This window comes from Symphalangus syndactylus, chromosome 9, assembly GCF_028878055.3.
Source record: "Symphalangus syndactylus isolate Jambi chromosome 9, NHGRI_mSymSyn1-v2.1_pri, whole genome shotgun sequence".
Classification (NCBI taxonomy): Eukaryota; Metazoa; Chordata; class Mammalia; order Primates; family Hylobatidae; genus Symphalangus; species Symphalangus syndactylus.
The window spans coordinates 71204182-71216791 of NC_072431.2; the positions used below are offsets into that span (position 1 = coordinate 71204182).

At 41.8% G+C, this 12610-nt stretch overlaps 1 protein-coding gene across 1 annotated transcript in view; it reads right to left on the minus strand.

Moving 5' to 3' along the window:
* The window catches only part of LOC129490693 (putative uncharacterized protein FLJ92257), a 75503-nt gene that overhangs the window by 48990 nt on the left and 13903 nt on the right, over nucleotides 1-12610 (minus strand). The window contains exons 4-7 of the mRNA XM_063609960.1: nucleotides 9515-9587; nucleotides 8962-9070; nucleotides 8240-8441; nucleotides 2670-2853 (exon numbers count right to left, since the gene is read on the minus strand). The gene's annotated coding sequence lies outside the window, so the exon portion shown is untranslated. The remainder of the gene's footprint in view (nucleotides 1-2669; nucleotides 2854-8239; nucleotides 8442-8961; nucleotides 9071-9514; nucleotides 9588-12610) is intronic.

The window sequence follows — 12610 nt, forward strand, 5'->3', positions numbered from 1 at the left end:
TTAAGTTCCTAAGGTGGCAGACAATCTACAAATTGTAGTCACTTACTCTGACAATGCACAATGGCAAACAAAAAGATGGGAAAGAAAGAAAGCTCTAATAAAGAGCTCTAATAAAGAAAATAGGCTGGGCACGGTGGCTCACACCTGTAATCCTAACACTTTGGGAGGCTGAGGTGGGCAGATCACCTGAGGTCAGGGGTCCGAGACTAGCCTGGCCAACATGGCAAAAACCCTCCTCTACTAAAAATACAAAAATTAGTTAGGCATGGTGGCACATGCCTGTAATCCCAGGTATTTGGGAGGCTGAGGCAAGAGAATTGCTTGAACCCAGGAGGCTGAGGTTGCGGTGAGCCAAGATCGCCCCATTGTACTCCAGCCTGGGAAACAAGAGCAAAACTTCGTCTCAAAAAAAAAAAAAAAAAAAAAGAAAAAGAACATTATTTGTTCAATGGGGACTTCTTAGATCTTTCCTATTAGGCTGTGATATTTGTGTGCAGGCCAGAATTACAGTATTTGCCATTTTAGGAACAGGGCTCATATGAATAAACATTAAGGTCCAAATGCGGACAGTAACTGCTATCCCTGAACAGTTGTGTGGCTACTTGAAACTGAAATATGCTGTGAGTATGAAAGACACACCAATTCCCAACAAAAAGAATATGTGCAAATGAAGTAAAGAATGTGAAATACTTCATTGTGTATTTATTTATAATGACTTCAGGTTGAACTCCAAAATGTAAAATTATGTATGTGGCTTGCATTTGCAGCACACATTGTATTTCTCTTGGATACCACTGGTCAAAGTTCAAAGCTTAATGCTGGGTGCGGTGACTCACATCTGTAATCCCAGCACTTTGGGAGGCTCAGGCAGAAGGATCACCTGAGCCTAGGAGTTTGAGACCAGCCTGGCCAAAATGGTGAAACCTTGTCTCTACACAAAATACAAAACTTAGCCAGGCATGGTGGCACACGCCTGTAATCCCAGCTACTCAGGAGGCTGAGGAAGGAGAATTGCTTGAGCCTGGTTGCAGTGAGCTGAGATCGCACCACTGCACTCCAGCCTGGGTGACACAGTGAGACTCTATCAAAAAAAGGAGGAAAGAAAAAAAGCTTCAGTTATCCCTACACTGCATATGTGCATATTGATAAATCAAGGACTGCCTGTATTGAGCTTCTGCAAAAGATTTTTTGGGGAGGTGAAGGAAGGAGCAGTTCCATCACTTTAAAAGATTAATTTTTAAAAGCTTCAAGATTAATCTGTGCTTTTAAAAAGGATTTCACAACTATTTTACCTGTTGTATTTGTTCTTGGCTGAGTAACTACAGTTGTATTGTGAGTAAGAAGTTCTGGACCGTAAATACATAGTTGATACTAATATTATAATAAAGCATTTAGAACAAGGCCTTTCTCACACAGCTGTGTACTGCTAATTATTATTATTATTATTTGAGACAGAGTCTTGTCCTGTTGTCCAGGCTGGAGTACAGTGGTGCGATCTCGACTCACTGCAACTTCTGCCTCCCACATTCAAGCAATTATCCTGCCTCAGCCTCCTGAGTAGCTGGAACCACAAGTGCGTGACACCACACCTGGCTAATTTTTGTATTTTTAGTAGACACGGGGTTTTGCAATGTTGGCAAGGCTGGTCTCGAACTCCTGACCTCAGGTGATCCACCCACCTCAGCCTCCCAAAGTGCTGGGATTACAAGTGTAAGCCACTGTGCCTGGCCAATTTTTAAACATAATCCATTCTGCCTTCATTTTATAGTGAAAATAATCATTTTGGTGACTTGAATTTTGAAAATAGCAATTTTCAGATATCCAGGTGAGACCACCTGGATGTCTCCAAAGTCATCTTTTTTATAAGATAAATATGCAAAAGTCACTTTTTCCCCAAACCAGCTCAATTCTGTTTCTGAATCTTAGATGAACTGTCCCACAGCAGAGCCAGAAGCAGCTTGCTGTATCATCTTAAACCTTTCCTCTCCATATATAACTCAGTCCCAACGAATATACACAGATGCACAACCTCAATCAGTAAGCAAGACTCTACCCACTTCAACATTCCTTTCATGAGTAGAGAGAGGCCTTTACCTATGTATTACCCTTCAAAATTAAGCCAGAATAACCTTTCTAAAGGACAGATCCAAATTATTTTAAGAGGGAACTGCTATGAGACCATTTAGTGACTGCCACTGCTTTTGTAAGATCTAAGGCCTTCCTCCATTTGGCCACCCAAGTCTATCTATGCAATCCCACCATGCCCACATGGCACTCCTCACTCCACACAGAATGGGTAAGGTATGTGAATATGTGAGCATATTTGACATCTCCCTGCCTTTACTCATATTTGGAACACGTTCCCTCCCTTCTGGATGCACAAATGACTGATCTGGGTATGCCAGGCTTGCCTTCTCCCCTAAAAATGCTCAATAACTCTTCATTGCATTTTTCATAATATTAAGCCTCCCAAGGACAGGGTTCTTGCTAGACCCAATTTTGCACATCTGATACTTATACTAAATAGATGTTTGTTCAATAAGTGAATCTAAATGTTAATTGTAAATATAAGGAAGTCATGATGATAGGGGAACAAAAGGCCCTTCCTCATTGAATTAATCTCTCCTTAGGGAAGACACTGAATTTGTTTCTGCAGATTATCATCTTACCTTTTAATAAGAAATTTAATTCGATTGCCCACTTGAATGATGTTTTCCAGCCTTGGGATTCCATACTATGAGGGACTTCTGAAAGGAATGTTTTCTTTTAGTCCTTCCACATACAGATCATTCGCATGGCCTTCAAATTTTTGGTACAGTAGAGCCTTGGCTTCAGTGCTCCCCCAGGCTTCAGCTGAACACAACCAAAACAATTCAGAAGATTATGTTTGTGTTGAAATCAGATTTTAGTACAATCCAAAGCAAGATGCAGGTCAATTTTTTTAAATTGGAAAAACTCTAGAAACGTATTTACTAAGTACTGAAGCAGGTTTAAAGCAAAGGCAAGTATAAATGACCCATTATTAGACAGATCAATGAGACGGAAAATTAACAAGGATATTAAAGACTTGAAGTCAGTTCTGGACCAAGCGGACTTAATAGACATCTACAGAATTCTCCACCCCAAATCCACAGAATATACATTCTTCTCAGCACCACATCACACTTATTCTAAAACTGACCACATAATTAGAAGTAAAACACTCCTCAGCAAATGCAAAAGAATGGAAATAATAACAAACAGGCTCTCACTGCATAGTGCAATTAAATTAGAACTCAAAATTAAGAAACTCACTCAAAACTGCACAACTACATGGAAACTGAACAACCTGCTCCTGAATGAGAACTGGGTAAATAATGAAATTAAGGCAGAAATAAAGATGTCCTTTGAAACCAGTGAGAACAAAGACACAACATATCAGAATCTCTGGGACACATTTAAAGCAGTGTTTAGAGGGAAATTTATAGCACTAAATGACTAATGCACTAAATGCCCATAAGAGAAAGCAGGAATAATCTAAAATATAATATTTATGCAGCTAACAAACATGAAAAAATGCTCATCACTGGTCATTAGAGAAATGCAAATCAAAAACACAATGAGATACCATCTCATGTCAGTTAAAATGGCAAACAATAAAAAGTCAGGAAACAACAGATGCTGGAGAGGATGTGGAGAAATAAGAACGCTTTTATACTTTAGGTAGGAGTGTAAATTAGTTAAACCATTGAGGAAGACAGTGTAATGATTCCTCAAGGATCTAGAACCAGAAATAACATTTGACCCAGCAATCCCATTACTGGGTATATACCCAAAGGATTATAAATCATTCTACTATAAAGACACATGCACATGTATGTTTATTGCGGCACTATTCACAATAGCAAAAACTTGGAACCAACCTAAATGCCCATCAATGATAGACTGGATAAAGAAAATGTGGCACACATACACTATGGAGTACTATGCAGACATAAAAAAGGATGAGTTCATGTCCTTTGCATGAACATGGATGAAGCTGGAAACCATCATTCTCAGCAAACTAACACAAGAACAGAAAACCAAAAACTGCATGTTCTCACTCATAAGTGGGAGCTGAACAATGAGAACACATGGACACGGAGGGGAACATCACACACCAGGGCCTGTTGGGGGGTGCGGGGTTAGGAGAGGGACAGCATTAGGAGAAATACCTAATGTAGATGATAGGTTGATGGGTGCAGCAAACCACCATGGCACGTGTAACAAACCTGTACGTTCTGCACATGTACCCCAGAACTTAAAGTATAATAAAAAATAATAACAACAAAATCCTGCCCCCAATCCAAGGCCACAAATAATTTAATTAAAGACTATACAATAGGATACACAGAAAAGTCACTCTGTTTCCTTGACTCCACAACTTGTATGTGTGGCTTATAATGCATTTACTTTATTATCAGTCTCGATAAACTCTGGGGGAGAAAGCCGGGGGTAACACACCTAATCCTTTCATGAAATGTCTAACATGGCCTTGAGTGTGTGGGATCTTTTCTCAAGCCCCCATGCCTGAGTGCCATTTGCTGATGGCCCTTCCCCATGACTGAGGAAGCTGGGTCACTATTTGAACACTAAGTACAAGACAGCATGAGAATCATGTTTGCAGATGCAGTTAGCTGGAGAGCTGGTAGAAGGCACTGCTCCATGATTGTATATGCTGAGTTCTGCCATCTTAATGATATCTGTATATGTTTTCTATCTTTGAAGATACTTGTATTTTTACATATCAGAATCCCAAGGCTGAGAAATAAAAGTTTTAAAAATTAAAAAATACTAATAATAAAAATAAATGACCCATCATTACCAACCAGATTTTGGCAGATTTAAGTGTCCTGATCCTAAGACAATCTTAATAACTCTAAGATCTTAAAAGATTAAACTTTGTTTTTCAATATTCTTAGGAAGAAGAGAAAGAAAATTATAGACAATAAAGAACACAACCTGAATACTATTTTTTTTGTTTTTGTTTTTGTTTTGTTTTGTTTTTTTCTGAGACAGAGTCTTGCTCTGTCACCCAGGCTGGAGTGCAGTGGCATGATCTCGGTTCATTGCAAGCTCCGCCTCCTGGGTTCAAGTGATTCTCCTGCCTCAGCCTCCTGAGTAGCTAAGATTACAGGTGCCTGCCACCATACCTGGCTAATTTCTGTACTTTTCAGTAGAGACGGGGTTTTACCATGTTGGCCAGGCTGGTCTCAAACTCCTGACCTCAAGCAATCTGCTCACCTCGACCTCCCAAAGTGCTGGGATTACAGGTGTGAGCCACCACAGCTGGCCTGCAAATACTATTTGGAAGCAGCCTTTTGCCACTATCTGCTTGTGAAATTAATAACCCTCCTCCATTGGCTGCTGCAAACAGGCACACTTCAGGCTAAATTTTAATCCACACTGCAACCACGAGATCAGTGTGCTATTTTAAAAGAAATAACTTTCCACAAAGAATTCATGAAATGGGAAATAAAAATAGTAAGCAGAGGCCAGTTTAGATTAAAAGAGGCATAACAACCAAAGTTAGCACATGAGGATTGTTTGGACCCAGATTTAAAGTAAAATTTTTCAGATAATGAGGAAATGAGATACTGTTCAGGTAAGAGTAAGGAAACTTGGCCAGGCACAGTGGCTCACGTCTGTAATCGCAGCACTTGGGGAGGACGAGGTGGGCAGATTACCCGAGGTCAGGAGTTCGAGACCAGCCTGGCCAACAAGGTGAAACGCTGTCTCTACTAAAAATACAAAAATTAGCTGGGCACGGTGGCATGCACCTGTAATCCCAGCTACCCAGGAGGCTGAAGCAGGAGAATTGCTGGAGCCCGAGGGGCAGAGGCTGCTGTGAGCTGAGATTGCGCCATTGCACTCCAGCCTAGGGTGACACAGCAAGACTTTGTCTCAAAAAACAAAAAAAAAAAAAAAAAAAGAAAGAGTGAGGAAACTCAACTAAGGGTTACAGATGAGTTGACACCAAAAAATCATTGTAATTTTGTCAGATGTGATGAGATAGTAGCTGTGTAAGAAAACGTTAATGCTGTTCGGGGATGCACACTGAACAGATAAAATGATGTGATGACTGATTTGCTTTACAATATTCCTGCAAAGGGAGGTAAAGGAATAGAAGAACAAAAATGTAGGACAATCTTAATGATCACAGAAATTGAGGAATGGGTATTTTAGTGTTCATTGTACTATTTTCTCTACTTTTGAATAGGTATAAAAACTGTAATTTAAAAATGTAAAAAAAAGGGCCAGGAGTGATGGCTCATGCCTGTAATCCCAACACTTTGGGAGGCTGAGGCAGGTGGATCACTTGGGTCAGGAGTTCAAGACCAGCCTGGCCAACATGGTGAAAGCCTGTCTCTACCAAAAAAAAAAAAAAAAAATCAGCCAGTTGTTGTGGCAGGCACCTATAGTCCCAGCTACTCAGAAGGCTGAGGCAAGAGAATTGCTTGAACCTGGGAGGCAGAGGCTGCAGTGAGCCAAGATCATGACACTGCACTCCAGCCTGGGCGACAGAGTGAGAATCCACCAAAAAAAAAAAAAAAAAAAGTAAAAATGAATTGACTAATCCCTGCTCTGAAGCCACATCCAAACAAAACTCTAAGAAGAAAGAGTCAAGCAATTTATATCATGCTATTTACATACAGATCTCCCTTGCACCTCTGTATGTAACATTTAAATATTTTACAACCTGATGGTTGGGAGTAGCTCAAAGCTGGGCATGGTGGCATGTGCCTGTAGCCCCAGCTACTTAGGAGACTGAGGCAGGAGGATAACTTGAGCCCAGGAGTTCTAGTCCATCCCAGACAACATAAGACCCTGTTTCTTCGATTCTTTTCTTTTTCTTTTTTTCTTTGTTTTTTTTTGAGATGGAGTTTCACTCTTGTTGTCCAGGCTGGAGTGCAATGGTGCAGTCTCGGCTCACTGCAACCTCCGCCTCCTGGGTTCAAGTGATTCTCCTGCCTCAGCCTCCCAAGTAGCTGGGATTACAGGCGCACACCACCACGCCCAGCTAATTGAGTATTTTTAGTAGAGATGGGGTTTCTCTATTTTGGTCAGGCTGGTCTCGAACCCCCCACTTCAGGTGATCCACCTGCCTCAGCCTCCCAAAATGCTGGGATTACAGGTGTGAGCCACCACACCCAGTGGACCCTGTTTCTTTAAAAAGAAAAGTCGGGGAGCTGTCAGGGAGCTCAGTGATGAATTATTTTGGTGATATCAACAATTGCTATCAAACACAACTATAAAATCCAAAATTATAGGCCAGGCATGGTGGCTCACGCCTGTAATCCCAGCACTTTGGGAGGCCGAGGCAGGCGGATCACAAGGTCAGGAGATTGAGACCATCTTGGCTCACACGGTGAAACCCCGCCTCTACTAAAAATACAAAAAAAAAAAATTAGCCGGGCATGGTGGTGGGCACCTGTAGTCCCAGCTACTTGGGAGGCTGAGGCAGGAGAATGGCATGAACCTGGGAGGCGGAACTTGCAGTGAGCCGAGATCACACCACTGCACTCCAGCCTGGGCGACAGAGCGAGACTCCATCTCAAAAACAAAAAAACAAACAAACAAAATCCAAAATTGTATCTATTGCCAGATCTTTCTCCTTACTTCCAGACTTATTTATCCAACTGTCTCCTTCACCTCCACACCTCGACTTAAATGTCAACTTGAAATTAATTAATAATTTAATTATTTATTAATAATTAATGTCTTTGTTCTTAGATTGCCTTTCCTCTAACATCTCTCAAGATTTATCTTAAATTCTTACTTCATGATATTAGCACCAAATCTGAAGGGCTCTAGTATAGGAACTCTCTGAGATCAGAAACACATGTATTTTTGAGAAACCACACAAAATGAAATAATTATCATAGCTGTAAAAAGAAATATGCCCATAAACAAACAACAGTAAAGGATTAGAGGCTTTCAGTCACACTAGAAAGTGATGTTAAATAAAATTATTCTGTTAATTCAACAAGGAAATATATAAATCTAATTCTAACAAAGTTTTTATAAAATAAAAAAGAACCAATTGGAGTTGAGAGTGAAAAGTGGAAGTTTAGAAAGAGGCAAGGCCAACTACATAACGTGCTCATCACATATCATCAAGGCTGCCCCAATCACACCCCCTGCCTCCCCGTTCCCCTTATTCCACTTAATTCTTTCCCAGACCTTATACCTTCTTACAGAGTAAATATCTCCTACTTACTACACATTTCCCCACCAGATTGAATGCTCCAGAATGCACGGGGCAGGGCACTGTCTTCTGCACTGCCCAGTTCCTGGCACCTGACTCACAGGTGCCAAATGACTGCAGGATTATGAGGTTGGAAGTAGTGAATATTTCCTGAATACTTGTAGTGGTTCCCAGCAATGACAAATCTAAGATTTCTTCTCTCCCTTTCAGGAACCTTAAAGAAAGCAGCAATACTGTCAGAGGTGTTTGAACGAGAGCAACTCGATCTTAAATAGAAGCTGGGTAAAATGAGGCTGAGACCTACTGAGCTGCATTCCTAGATGGTTAAGGCATTCTAAGTCACAGGGTGAGAGAGGAGATCAGCACAAGATACAGGTCATAAAGACCTTGTTGATAAAATGGGTTGCAGTAAAGAATCCAGCCAAAACCCACCGAAACCAAGATGGTGATGAGAGTGACCTCTGGTCATCCTCAATGCTACACTCCCACCAATGCCATGACAGTTTACAAATGCCATGGCAACATCAGGAAGTTACCCTATATGGTCTAAAAAGGGGAACCATAAAAATAACCCACTCCTGGCCAGGTGCTCACACCTGTAATCTCAGCATTCTGGGATGTCAAGGTAGGTGGATCACCTGAGGTCAAGAGTTTGAGACCAGCCTGGCGACATGGTAAAACCCCGTCTCTGCTAAAAATACAAAAACAAATTAGTTGGGTGTGGTGGTACGCACCTGTGATCCCAGCTACTAGGGAGGCTGAGGCAGGAGAATTGCTTGAACCCAGGAGGCAGAGGTTGCAGTGAGCCGAGATCACACCACTGCACTCCGGCCTGGACTCCATCTCAAAAAAAAAAAAAAGAAAAAATAGAGAGGCTGGGCGTGGTGGCTCACAACTGTAATCCCAGCATGTTGGGAGGCTGAGGTGGGTGGATCACCTGAGGTCAGGAATTCGAGACCAGCCTGGCCCACAAGGTGAAACTACATCTCTACTAAAAATACAAAAATTAGCTGGGCATGGTGGCAGGTGCCAGTAATCCCAGCTACTTGGGAGACTGAGGCAGGAGAATCACTTCAATCTGGGAGGCAGAGGTTTCAGTGACCCGAGACTGCGCCACTGCACTCCAGCCTGGGTAACATGAGCGAAACTCTGTCTCAAAAACAAAACAGTAAGAAAAAACTGGAGCTGAGTCCTGCTCATTATATTTACTTTCCTAAAATAAAACAACATTATAAAAAACATTACTCAGGAATATACTTTAGTTGAAAGGGGAAAAAAGAGACTTACCAAATTTTTTTGCAGAAAAGCTGATCCACCATCTTTCTTCATTTAGTGATTCTGGCATACCATTCTTCCTTTACTGTCGAAATCACAGGAATACAAGTTTTCTCAATTTAATGGGTTTAATAGCTTGGGTTATTAAATATTATTATTATAAAATAGGCAGTATTATTTTTTCTTTTCCTGTGACTAAAATTATTTCTAAGATCCAGAATGTATTTATTACTGAAACAATGCTGACACACACTGCACAAAAAAGGAAGAACCAGACATTCACTAAAGCTGGGAAAAAGCAGAACTCAGTGTGCTCAAGAACCACTAGCAGGCCGAGTGCAGTGGCTGACACCTGTAATCCCAGCACTTTGGGAGGCTGAGGAGGGCAGATCACCTGAGGTTGGGAGTTCAAGAACAGCCTGGCCAACATGGTGACACCCCAGCTCTACTACAAATACAAAAATTAGGCAGGTGTGGTGGCAGGTGCCTGTAATCCCAGCTACTTGGGAGCCTGAGGCAGGGAGAATTGCTTGAACCTGGGAGGTGGAGGGTGCAATGAGTTGAGATCACATCACTGCACTCCAGCGTGGGTGACAAAGCAAAACTCCATCTCAAAAAAAAAAAAAAAAAAAACAGCTAGCAGGTGCCATTTGCTATGGGGAGGCTAGGGATATAATCTCGCTGCAATCCTTCCATCCTTCCATTTTAGTAAATCTAAACAGTGTGATTCCATTCTGTTTTGTCCCCACTCTACTCCAGAGCCAAAACAAATAAGAAAATCAGTTATATTTCTATTTCTTTCAAAACACATCTAACAATTAAGAGATGATATGCATGGCTCCATACTCTAAAAGGAAGCCTCTTATGTCCTGGGTATCATGGACATTTGATGAATGTTTGCTCAGCTGTCTGGTGCAAGCTTCAATAATAACCTGTCAATGCATTATGACAGATAAATTTTGCATCTCAAAAGTAGGAAAAATATTGTTCTTTTAGTTCTGTCTACCCACAAATGCAACATTTACATGTATTTATAATGGGTTAATAAAAATAAAATGAGTTTACTGTTCTAGAGAGTATTAGAATTTTGAAAACATGAATTCTCCTGTCCTGGCATGTAATTAAATGTTGGAGGAATATTATTTCGTGTGGAAGATACCATTAAAAAATCAATGTTAAGCATTAAATAATTATTTCACATAACCTTCTAATCTGACTTAAGACTGAAGACCTATCTCCTGAAGCTGGTTTATCAAGTTGTAAATCTTCACGTGTTGAATTCACAAGTTCAAGTCTGCAAGGTGAGAATAAATACCTAATATTCACTAGGCAATATTCAGCAAAGTAATATCCACTAGTACATATTTAACATTTAATCACCAAGGTGGCTTTGGAAAGAAAAGACGGGCTGGGCACGGTGGCTCACAACTGTAATCCCAACACTTTGAAAGGCTGAGGCAGGCAGATCACGAGGTCAGGAGTTCAAGACCAGCCTGGCCAACACGGTGAAACCCATCTCTACTAAAAATACAAAAATTAGCCAGGCACTGTGGCAGGTGCTTGTAATCCCAGCTACTCAAGAGGCTTAGCTAGGAGAATCACTTGAACTTGGGAGGCAGGGGTTACAGTGAGCCGAGATCACACCATTGCACTCCAGCATGGGTGACAAGAGTGAAACTCCAGCTGAAGAAAAAAGAAAAAGAAAAAAAGAAATATCCCATTACTTTAAGGCAATGTAGATACAGCCAGAATTTCTACAGAAATCTGAACCACATTATAAAGCCAAAAAAAATACCAGCTAATATCATTTAAAACATATAGTACTAAATGGAATAGGTAATATTTTCTTTTTTTTTTTTGAGACAGAGTATAAGAGTGCAATGGCACAATCTTGGCTCACTGCAACCTCTGCCTCCTGGGTTCAAGCAATTCTCCTGTTTCAGCCTCCCGATGGGGCTACAGGCGCCCACCACCATGCCTGACTAGTTTCTTTTATTTTTAGTAGAGATGGGGTTTCACCATATTGGTCAGGCTGGTCTTGAACTCCTGATCTCAGGTGATCCACCCACCTCAGCTTCCCAAAGTGCTGGGATTACGGGTGTGAGCTACCGCACCCGGCTGGAAAAGGTAATATTTTCCACACATAAACATTAGTGTAACTTTATTGGAATTAAAAAAATATTTTTTTTTAGTAAGAGAATTAGAAGATTCTCCTGAACTGCATCATTTCAAGTGCATTTATTTACTCACGATTAAAATAATACAACAGATATAAAAAGTTAAGAGGTGGCCAGGTGCGGTGACTCATGCCTGTAACCCCAATACTTTGGGAGGCCAAGGCAGGTGGAGCACCTGAGGTCAGGAGTTTGAGACCAGCCTGGCCAACATGGCAAAACCCTGTCTCTACTAAAAATACAAAAATTAGCTGGGCATGGTGGCTCTTACCTGTGGTCCCAGCTACTAGGGAGGCTGAGGCGGGAGGATGGCTTGAACCTGAGAGGTGAAGGTTGCAGTGAGCCGTGATCACGCTGCTGCACTCCAGCCTGGGTGACAGAGCAAGACTCTGTCTCAAAGGAAAAAAAGAAAAAGTCAAGAGCATAGGGAGTATTAAAATCAGACATGGGGTGGAGCCAAGATGGCCGAATAGGAACAGCTCCGGTCTCCAGCTCCCAGCATGAGTGACACAGAAGACGGGTGATTTCTGCATTTCCGTTTGAGGTACCGGTTTCATCTCACTAGGGAGTGCCAAACAGAGGGTGCAGGACAGTCGGTGAAGCACACTGTGCGCGAGCTCAAGCAGGGCGAGGCATTGACTCACTCGGGAAGCACAAGGGGTCAGGGAGTTCCCCTTCCTAGTCAAAGAAAGGGGTGACAGACAGCACCTGGAAAATCGGGTCAGTCCCACCCTAATACTGCGCTTTTCCAACGGGTCTGGAAAACGGCACACCAGGAGATTGTGTCCCGCACCTGGCTCAGAGGGTCCTATGCCCATGGAGTCTTGCTGATTGCTAGCACAGCAGTCTGAGATCAAACTGCAAGGTGGCAGCGAGGCTGCGGGAGGGGCGCCCGCCATTGCCCAGGCTTGCTTAGGTAAACAAAGCAGCTAGG